The sequence below is a fragment of the Vicia villosa genome, unplaced genomic scaffold, assembly GCF_029867415.1.
Source record: "Vicia villosa cultivar HV-30 ecotype Madison, WI unplaced genomic scaffold, Vvil1.0 ctg.001337F_1_1, whole genome shotgun sequence".
Classification (NCBI taxonomy): Eukaryota; Viridiplantae; Streptophyta; class Magnoliopsida; order Fabales; family Fabaceae; genus Vicia; species Vicia villosa.
In genome coordinates, this window is record NW_026705580.1 from 11657 (window position 1) to 22500 (window position 10844).

The window sequence follows — 10844 nt, forward strand, 5'->3', positions numbered from 1 at the left end:
TCTCCAGTTTTGCCGTTTTTGAAGGTAAGCCTCATGAACTTCAAACTCATACATACATGCATCATAAATGAAAAACTGATTTACCATCTTGTTTCTGCACACATGAGGATCATTAACCCTCAATCAATTGCATCATAACTTGCACATACACGATTTCAGAATGAATCATAGAATTAGGGTTCTTCGTGTTCATCAGAGAATCAATGGCCCTAGAGTGAAAATAAATGAAATTAAATGGTACCATCATGTTCCTTGTGAAAAAACGAGTAAGATAGACCCTTCACTTGATCAATTTGGTTCAGTTTCAGAGATTTTCAAATTCAAATGGGGATGGTGTTCTTGGCGCCATTTTTTGCGAAGGAAATTCAAAAATTGAGTTTAAAATATAATCAAATCTTTGCCTTTGTTAATCAGACCACGCGCGTGGTCCAGTTGGTTATGTTTTTGAGTGGTGAGCATGAGGTCGTGGGTTCAACACCCTTAGGGACCAAAAACTTTTTTTTAAACACTCTTTTTTTCTTATTTTTCTTCACAACTTCATCAATTATTTTGACCTATCAAATTAACTCATTTTTTATTCATTTTTTACACACTTCTTATTTTATATATGTGTTTTATGAATATCAAAAAAAATCACAAAAGAATATTTATTTAATACATTTTTAATTAAGTTTAAAATGACATATTTTTAAGTGTTTTTAAATACTTTAAATATTGTTTTTCATTTGATTTTTCAAACTTAATCATTTGTAAATATTTTGTGACCAAACCCTAATTATTTAGGTCTTAATTAAGCATGAAATTTGTTTTTTATCTTAATTAAGTTGACTTTTGTCAAAATTCAAACCGTTTTAAAAACAAGCGATCATAGTTTTTCAAAACGATAAACCTTTTCTTTTTTTTTGGTTTTCTTTTCCAAAGAAACTATTGATTAAATCTTTTTTTGGATTGATCAATTGATTTTCAACCATGGGCCTCCATGTAGGTATAAGTCCCGAGCCCTTTTGTATATACCCTTTCCTTTTTCTTTGTACAACTTTTCTTCAAACAGAAAAACTTCTTAAAAAACAAAACTTTCAAACAGCTTTCAAAACGACGAAACCTCGCGCTTTTAACAAATCATACAACCATGTTTTATAAAATAAAACAGGGGCCTCCACATAGGTATAAGTCCCATTACTGTATATGAAATTAGGTATTTCATTATACACACACCTTTTTGTATATATCTCATTCAATCTGTTTTTTTAACCTCGAATAACAAATCAAAAATGAAGGTTTTCTTTAAATCTTCCCAAAAATACCATGGGCCTCCATGTAGGTATAAGTCCCAAGCCCTTTGTAAATACTTGTTTACATAGCTTTTGAATAAACTCAAGTGGGTCTCTCCCCGAGTATAAGTCCCGAGCCCCGTGTATACAAATGGATCATGCTCACAGGTATATTTCCTTCATAAACTCCATTATATACACACACTTTGTCATATATATGTATAACTGTTCATAATTGTTCATGTACTTGTTCATATTTGTTTGTACCTGTTCATACTTGTGATTGTGTTATATATACTTGTTCAACTTAGTACAACACTAGGTTCCCCATAGCCTCCTATTGGGCTTCGTGCAAAGAATCTCCCTAGTTTAGGTTAGGACATAGAGTATGGTTTCCCGGTGAAATCGCTCTAAGAGCTCAAACAAACTATACCATGCCTCCCCTTGGGCTTTGTACAAACGACTTGTCCCTCCCATAGCCTCCTCTTGGGCTTACAATGCAAGGACCCTCGGATTGTCCCTCCCATAGCCTCCTCTTGGGCTTACAATGCAAGGACCCTCGGATAGCCTCCTCTTGGGCTTCGTACAAGGACCCACGGGCTTCTTATAAGCATCCCCAATATCCAAATCAAATACCCTAGGAGATTAGACATTTATCATCTCTATGATAGGAGTATCTCTTCTATATCATCACAATCAATCAATCAATCAATCAACTTAACTTTTTTGCCACAAGGCTGGCCGATCAATCAAACCTTTTTGCCACCATACTGGCTGATTAATCAAAGTTTTTGTCACAAGGCTGACTTCATTGAAACTTTTGCCACAAGGCTGGCTGATTAATCAAAACTTTTTGTCACAAGGCTGACTTCATTGAAAGTTTTTGCCACAAGGCTGGCTAAAAAGCATCTTTATCATTCTAAGCACCATAAGTGGCATGGCCCAGGGCTTATAATGAAAAGATTTTCAAACAAAATCAAACAGATGTATGTGATGATATAGATTAGATACATCGAACATTGAGATGACATTTGTCTCTTTTCCTTTGCTTCCACTAGCATAAATGGGAACTATGATTGCTCTGACTTTCTCAACATCCCTTTGAGAATACGTAGGCACAAGGTCGTATCCTTGGCGAGCAAAACTTCTCCCTCAAACCACTCAAACCTTAGCACCCGTAGACCCCGAGCTATAGATGCTCTGATTCCCTCTAAGGGATATGTATGCAGAGGATCGCGATGATCTTTGCGAGCATAATCAAACAAACACCTTAGGTCCCACCTATTTCACAAGAACCTCTCAATAACATGGAATGAAAAACATAGAAAAGAAACCTATAGAGTACTATAGATACGTTGGGTGCTAATACCTTCCCTTCGTATAACCAACCCTCTTACCCAAAGATCTCTCCCCCACTTTTAAGGTTATTGCAGCTTTTTTCCTTTTCCTACTTTGGAAACAATAAAAAGTTTGGTCGGAACAAAAGAAAAATCATTTTTTGAGCAATCGAGCCCAAAGAAGGCATCAGGTGTCTCATCCCGAAAAAAGATACGATTTTTCCCCGCGACAGAGTGGAGAGTGTTAAGGAAGAGAAGCTCATGTGTTCATCTTCAAAACTCATTTTCGCAACTATGGTACAACCCTCACTAAAAAGGTAATATCTCTCTGCTCGTAACTCCGATTGAGCTGATTCTGGTCTTGTTGGAAAGCTTACGAATTTCTCTACGATTTGTATATATGGTTCGCATTTATAGGCACTATATTGATGGAGATAATCTGGTTTAAAGTTGAGTGATCCATGCTGAAAGTGTGAATATGAGGGTTACGGGATTGATGATGATGGGAGCAAAACCTTGATTAAGAATGGATTGTGGGAGCAGCATTGTTATTATCTTCATCTCTACAACTCAGAATCTTCAAGCTTGAGGTGAGTTCCATAGTTAGAGCTCGGGTAGAACTTGGTGTTTTGTGGGGAAATTGGAATTTGGGGAAAATTGGGGATTTGTGTGATAAAAATCATTGCATGTTTGTTTAATGGATGAAGTATGTGTTCTTTGATGTGATTATATATCGTAGAATGATGATACATGATGGAGTTCAAATTTGGATCATTAGGAAACCTTAGGAATGTTTTAGGATGTTTTGGAACTGGTTTTATGCAGGAAAATATGTTTTTTTTTACTCTGCTACAGGTGCAAATCGATTTGCACAGGATCCCAATCGATTTCTCCTTTGAAAAACTGGTTTTTGGACAAAAACTGAAGCATGCAATCGATTTGCCTATAGTGTAAATCGAGTTCGCACTAAACGAAAAATGACTTTTATTGTTTTGATCATAACTTGAGTTTCATAACTCGAAACGAAGCCCGGTCGGAAGCGTTAGAAAGGTCTTTTAATGATCTTTATGAATATGCTTAGATATAATGCTTTTAATTGATTTAAAATTTATGTCAAATGGATGTTTAGTTACATGATGTCGGATTAACATTTATAGAATCAAGAATGGTATGTTTAATTCCCTAGAGTGCAGTTCCGTTCCATGTCGGGAATCGGAAGCCTCTTTGTTATGAGACCAATGTGTGTCCATGTACGTTCTAAATAATTATATGGTCTGATTATGTTTAATATATTCCATGATCGAAACATATTTAACTCACAAGTGACGAGTATGTACAAATGACATGATATTTATACAATGGATTTTGTCTAATATTATGTGCATATAATACAATGTAAATTGTTTTCCCGTCGTTCCGGTTGGACGTTCGGATGCTTGATTTTGTGAACTTGCCTTGGTTTAATATGCGTGAATCGGAGTATAATCGTACTACTAGGATAGTAAATCCTATTTACCCACTATGTGGATGCCCATTGGTAGCCCGTGTGGCATTTGTGATATGTATTATATACCATGGATGATTTGGCTTTTATGCCTGTTGTATATACGCGTCTATATTCGTATATTTTGCGTTACCTGAGCTACTATTACGGTGGAAGCAAGTAAGGGTCTTTAATGGCGTTTCCCACTTGGTAACTCACCTACGTGATTAGTATGGTAAGTGGGTGATGCCACGTAGGCAATCACTGAATTACTTGCCTCTAGTAACATCAATTAGACAATGTTACTAGGCTTTCGCCCGATGGGCTTGTACGTCGAAAAGGACATATTGCACCTGTTTACTCACCTGCGTACAGAGGATGAATACCATTGCAGTGGAAGCAAGACCGGGGTCTTTAATGGCGTTTCCCACTTGGTAACTCACTGGCGTGCTTGGTGATGTGGTTGTAAATGCCACGCAGGCAATGGTACAACGTAACTCATCTCGGGTGGAATTCCATATAGGAATGACCCGAATTCATCGTGCGGTGTGCTTGTGCAAGTCTTTCGACATATATGTACTTGGATACTCACCGAGGGTACGTGGCAGAGGTAGCCTAGTCAGATGGGTATAACTTCTTGATTCCTCACATAAGGATGTGAGTTTGCATATTGTGAATTGTGGTTTTATTGAACGCCTCATTGGGTAGTTAAGGGACTTCTAATTGTGGTGATACCCTTGTTTGTATTTGCACCTAGACGTGAGGCATAACCCCGGATTCTAGGTGAATCCGTTTATAATGCATGCACCCTGTAGAACCGAGTGAACCCGTAAGATAGGGGAACTCACTGAGATTTAGAAATCTCACCCCATTCCAATTATTATTTTTTCAGGAACAGGTTATAAGTGTTAGATTTGCTAGATGATCGGTTTCGAAGCTGCAGATGTGCAGAAGGCAGGAAGACCTCTGTAGAAGTTACCTTTCCGTTGTGCAATGATGAAGACAAGCTTCTTGGATACTCTATAATTAAGATTTATGTTGTATTCAGTTTTTTCAATTCTTGTCTTTCACCTAGTTTGTATGTTTCTTGTATCATAAATAACATTACCGCATATTATTCTAGACATATATGTACGGAGTGTTACACCTTCAATGTGGGCGAGATATTTGCTTTGACAATAATAAAGTTGCAAACAATAGGCACAAATATTCTCCTGTACCCCATTGGCTTGCCTCCACAATTGCATCTATGTATTCCTTATCATCATCCAAAAATCTCAATGCATAGCAAGCCTCCTTAAAAGTCTTCTTTGTATCATTATTAACTGTTTTTATTTCTTCGAAAGATGTAGGACCCTTCACATAATTTAGAAAAGTTCTCAAATAAAATATCTCACCAGATTTAGAGGGAACAAAATGAAGTCTTCCAATTGCAAATCCTTATTTTCGTGGAGCCCATTTATGTTCTTCAACTTTCCACACAAACTTTGTTGGAAATTGACTGTATGTAAGATTTTTTGCTTCAGGATATATTTTGTTGGCATCCATCCATGCCAAAAAATTTGTAAAATGAACATATTTTTTGTTCGCAACATCCTGAATGTCAGCATAATCATCATATATCACATGTTGCTCATTCTTTAAATGAAAATTTAGTCGTTCCACTGATGGTTCTCTATAATTAATATCAAAAGAAAACATTCTCCAAACAGCTTCACATGCTGACAAATATCTACAGTCGTAGTACATCTTTATTTCATCCAAACAATCAGATTTATTTTGCTCATTTCCACTGCTATAAAAGGCAACAGTGACTCGATCATGCCCTTTGTTAACATATTTAAAAAGATATTTAATTGACCGTGACTGATTGCACCACTCCACATTTATATGAGCATTATACTTCAATAACAAATGTTTATTATAAGGAACCACAAACTTGTTATCTACAAATGAGTCACCTTTTTGAATAAACACGTCATTGTCTCTCCTTTTATATACCGGATATCCATCTTCATCAATAACGGTAGAATCAACAAATTTTTTTGGAAAATGTTTTGAACACTTTCCATTATGCATGCATGGAGATTTTTTATTTTGAGCGCCGCATGGACCATGAATCATCAATAAAGATACCACTTTAAACAACTCAGGCTCTTTATCTGGAATCTTGGCAGATATTATTTTGTCAATATCATTAGGACAGACACACTTATAATTAGTTTGAAGGAAAACCAATATGTGAGCATGTGGGAGTCCACGCTTTTGAAACTCAATAGTGTATATTACTGCAAGTTTGAAGTAAATAAGTTCAATTAATATTAAATGTTAGATAAAAATACATTTGAGTAATAATTATATAAAAAATATTAGATGAGGAATGAAAGTACATATAAGGTTACCTGATTTGACTTTTCTAAAAATAGTGCCTATCTTGATGTCTTTTATTAACTGGTCAAGTTTAATTTTGAGAAGTCGACTCACTAAATCGGGCCTATCCTCTGGCTTTAGGTGATATGTTTTCAAAAAATCAACCAATTCAGGCCATTTATGGTTACATGTGAAAGTGATAAATAAGTCAGGATATCCTGCCCAACCACAAATTGCCATGGCATCCTGATAATTTTGTATCATATATCTTGCTCCACCAACAAATGTAGACGGCAACACAATTCTTTTTCCTGATGAAGTTGGATTAGTCTCTCCTCTAAGAATGGCCTCAGTTAACCCCTTGTAGATTTCTGCTCTTAAGTCTTTTTGATGATCTCTAATCCACTTCAAGCGTGAAGACTCTATTGCACTAAATGAATCCACAAAAAATTGTTGAAATAATCTTTTAGAAAACAATAATGTTGACTGATTTGTATCTCTTTGTTGAATTCTGTATGCAACCCATTCTTTTTGTGTGACAAACTTCCTTTTTGAAGTGGACATATTAGTATCTTCATTATATGGAATATCTTTTCGAAACTCGTCTTCTCCTCTAGGTAATAGAAGTGGATATTGTAATGGTAAATATGCTGGCTCAAATACAGAAATACGTTGCAACAATCCAGATTGAGTCTCAACAATAACATCTCTATCAAAGTCTACTGAATCAAAATCACCAACGACCAATGCTGCCACCTCTGAAGCTGTTGGAAGATTGTATCGTCGACCATCACAACCTCTTTTTCTTAATATTCTTAACTTCATAGTTGGAGCATTTTGTTTTGTTATGGTGTCTCGAATTATCCTATATGTTTTGACATAGGGATTGAAATTATCAAGAACTTCCCTTATATCGCTAACAATTGTTGATTTCAACTCAAAGTCTTCACCATCCATTCTGTAATATATGAAAAAATAATTGGTGGTTATATGTAATTGAAGTGGTGTTTATCAATAATCTTAAAACAAAAATATAATAAGCTCAAGGTTCGATATGATAATTATGACTATGAAACTATACAAATGAGTGTAATTACCTGACAACGGCCATTCTGTTAGCTATTTCATTATCAGTGTCGTAGATGTATAGTTGAGAAAATTTTGGTTGGTTCCCTAGTAAAGGCAACAAACTTCCAATTTGATGAAAGTTTTCACCATTCATCACAAATATTGGTGGTGCATTACCATTATTTATTTCCTTATTTATTTTTCCTCCCATAGAGGTGAAAGCAAACATACTATTGAAAGATCTAATATTTTCCAAAAAGAATTTACTCCTTCTGTCATGTTTGTGATACAAATCATGCAAAGATTGAGGAAGGCTGGGGTATGGAGCAATTAGAATCTTGCCTTGCATGCAACACATTGAAAATTTTGGTGTCAGTGGTCTATACTATTTTCGAACGCGTTCTTCATACCACATCAATGCACCACAGAATTCACAAACACATATTGGGTGACCCATATTTAAATATTGCGAATCTACAATTTATACAAAACAAAAAATTAACAATTTTATTTGCCAAATAGTCAATTTTAATATTGGCAAGATATCTTTAACAATATAATGTAGCAATATTATGTAGATATAAAATTTTGAACCTGAGTTAGCAGTATCATCTAATTGTTCATTGTCAATTTCTAACGGAAATTGAATCCCTAAAAGAAGTAAACATATTTTTACAATGTTAAATATACATATAATAGGTTTTTAAATCATAGATTTGAGAATATTGTAATATTACTTTAAATAAATATTTTGATTAAATTACCTGAATTAGAAGGTACATTCGACTCTTCTCCATTTGTCATGCATACCATGGTGTTTAACTCATTATCATTTTCCACCATTGACATAGTGTCTGAAAGTTAAAAGGTAAATTCGTTTTAATTAATTAAGTTCAATAAGAGTAAAATATTCTACAAAATGATACTAATCTAATTTGTGTAAATAAATACAATATCATTGACAATTTGTAATTGAAAAAGAATTCTTAGAAGAAAATAAAATACAATATTAGACTATGTAAATATATATTTTTAAATGTTAAAAATATATATCCTTTAAATAAATATTTTTATATAAAAATACCTGAATTAGAAGGTATATCCGACTCTTCTCCATTTGTGATGGATACCATGTTGTTGTACTCATTATGATTTTCAATAGAAGAATCAATTTCTGAAAGATAAAAGGTGAGTTATTTTTAATTACCTTAAAAATTACGTATTTTAAGATTTGAATATATTTTATAATATTTAAATTTACCCATATTTTGTAATGTGAATTTTTTTTAATACGTTTCAAATCAAGTTGTTGCTTCCTTTTAAGCCAGTTGAAACGTTGAATTTCTGCATCATTTTCTCCATGTTGCTTTTCTGTTTTATAGCGGGAAATAAGACACTTTATCAACTTAAAACAAATATAAAGATATAAAGATATTAAAGATGTAATAATATAATTAATATTATAAAAAATATTTATAAAATAAAGTGCTGTTATTTTTACAGATTTTATTATATTCTTGAATATTTAAATTTACTTATCTTTGAATGTTAAATAACTTAATACAATTGCTAATTTAATGCTTTGATTTTATAAACAAAAATTTATCGTCAATTTAATACGTTTGATTTTTCAAATAAATTTGTTAATTTAATGTGTTGATTCTATAAATTTTTTATATAAAATACAATATTAGACTATGTTTATATATTTTTTTAAATGTTAAAAATATATATCCTTTAAATAAATATTTTTCATATAAAAAAATACCTGAATTAGAAGGTATATCTGACTCTTCTCCATTTGTGATGGGTACCATGTTGTTGTACTCATTATGATTTTCAATAAAAGAATCAATGTCTGAAAGTTGTTGCTTCCTTTTGAGCCGATTGAGACGTTGAATTTCTTCCTCATTTTTTCCATGTTGATTTTCTGTTTTAGAGTAGAAAATAACACACTTTATCTATTTAAAACAAATATAAAATGTAAAGATATTAAAAATGTGATCATATAATTAATATTTTAAAAAATAAAAAATATTTATAAAATAAAGTGTTGTTATTTTTACAGATTTTAATATATTTTTGAATATTTAAGTTTACCCATCTTTTGAAATGTGTTTTTTTTAATACGTTTCAAATCAAGTTGTTGCTTCCTTTTGAGCCGATTGAGACGTTGAATTTCTGCACTCCAAGTTGCTTTTCTGTTTTAGAGTGGAAAATAACACAGTTTAAAAGTTAAAACAAATATAAAATATAAATATATTAAAAATGTGATGATATAATTAATACTATAAAAATATTTATAAAATAAAGTGTTGTAAAATGGAAAGTTGTTAAATTTAATAGTAGTGCATGTATATACCCATATCAAATTTGGTATTATAGTGAATGAACAGTGAAGAATTAGTAGTATGTGTTGTTATTGAAAAGAGAGATTTTGTTTTGTTTTTTAAAGAATTTTAAGTTGCTTATATTATAAAAGAAATGAAATATAGTAATAATTGTTACTAATTTTATGTTTAGTAACTGAAATAAGAAAATAATTATAATAGTAACTGAAATATATAAATAATTAATTTTATTATTTTTTAAAGTTTATAAGTTTTGAATTTGCAAGTATGTTTTTTACGGTAAAAAACAAATTGAATGCCTTAAACGAATCACATGTAATTAAAAAAAACATTATTAAATAAGTATAAATGTTGAATTTAATGTTAAATAACTTAATAAGATTGGTAATTTAATGCTTTAATTTTATATTAAGAAAATCAGGGTGCTGCTAACCAGTGCCCCGGGGGGCACTGGATAAAAGGTAATAAATGATCATAAATCACATTTTTATTCATTTGAAAAATAATAATAATTAAATATATCTAATTATTAAGTCCATCAAATTAATTTATTCATTTATTGAAAGTAAATGATATTATGAGATTTAAATATTATAACTCATTTCAATATTATTATTTCAATATTATCATTTCAATATGCATATATTTTACTAGAAATAAAATATTACGATAAATAATTATTTTTGAATAATCATTTTCAAAAGAAACTTTTTTTATTGGACATTCATTCAAATTAATTTTTTTATATTAACTACATCTACTGTGATGTTTATGATCTACAAATAAAAATAATATAAAAATAAGTTATAAAAGTTTATTGTAAGTGTCAAAGAATAATACAAATAACATAATTTTTTATAAAAAAAAATAGTAAATTATGTTTTAAAAAATAAACAAATAGAAACACATCATATTAAAAAAGAAATAAACAAATAGATTCCAAAAAAAAAGATAGAACAAATTC

General features: G+C 31.6%; 1 pseudogene; it reads right to left on the reverse strand.

Moving 5' to 3' along the window:
- Positions 1-5240: 5240 nt before the first annotated feature.
- LOC131634717 (uncharacterized) overlaps positions 5241-10844 on the reverse strand; it is a 10332-nt pseudogene continuing 4728 nt past the window's right edge.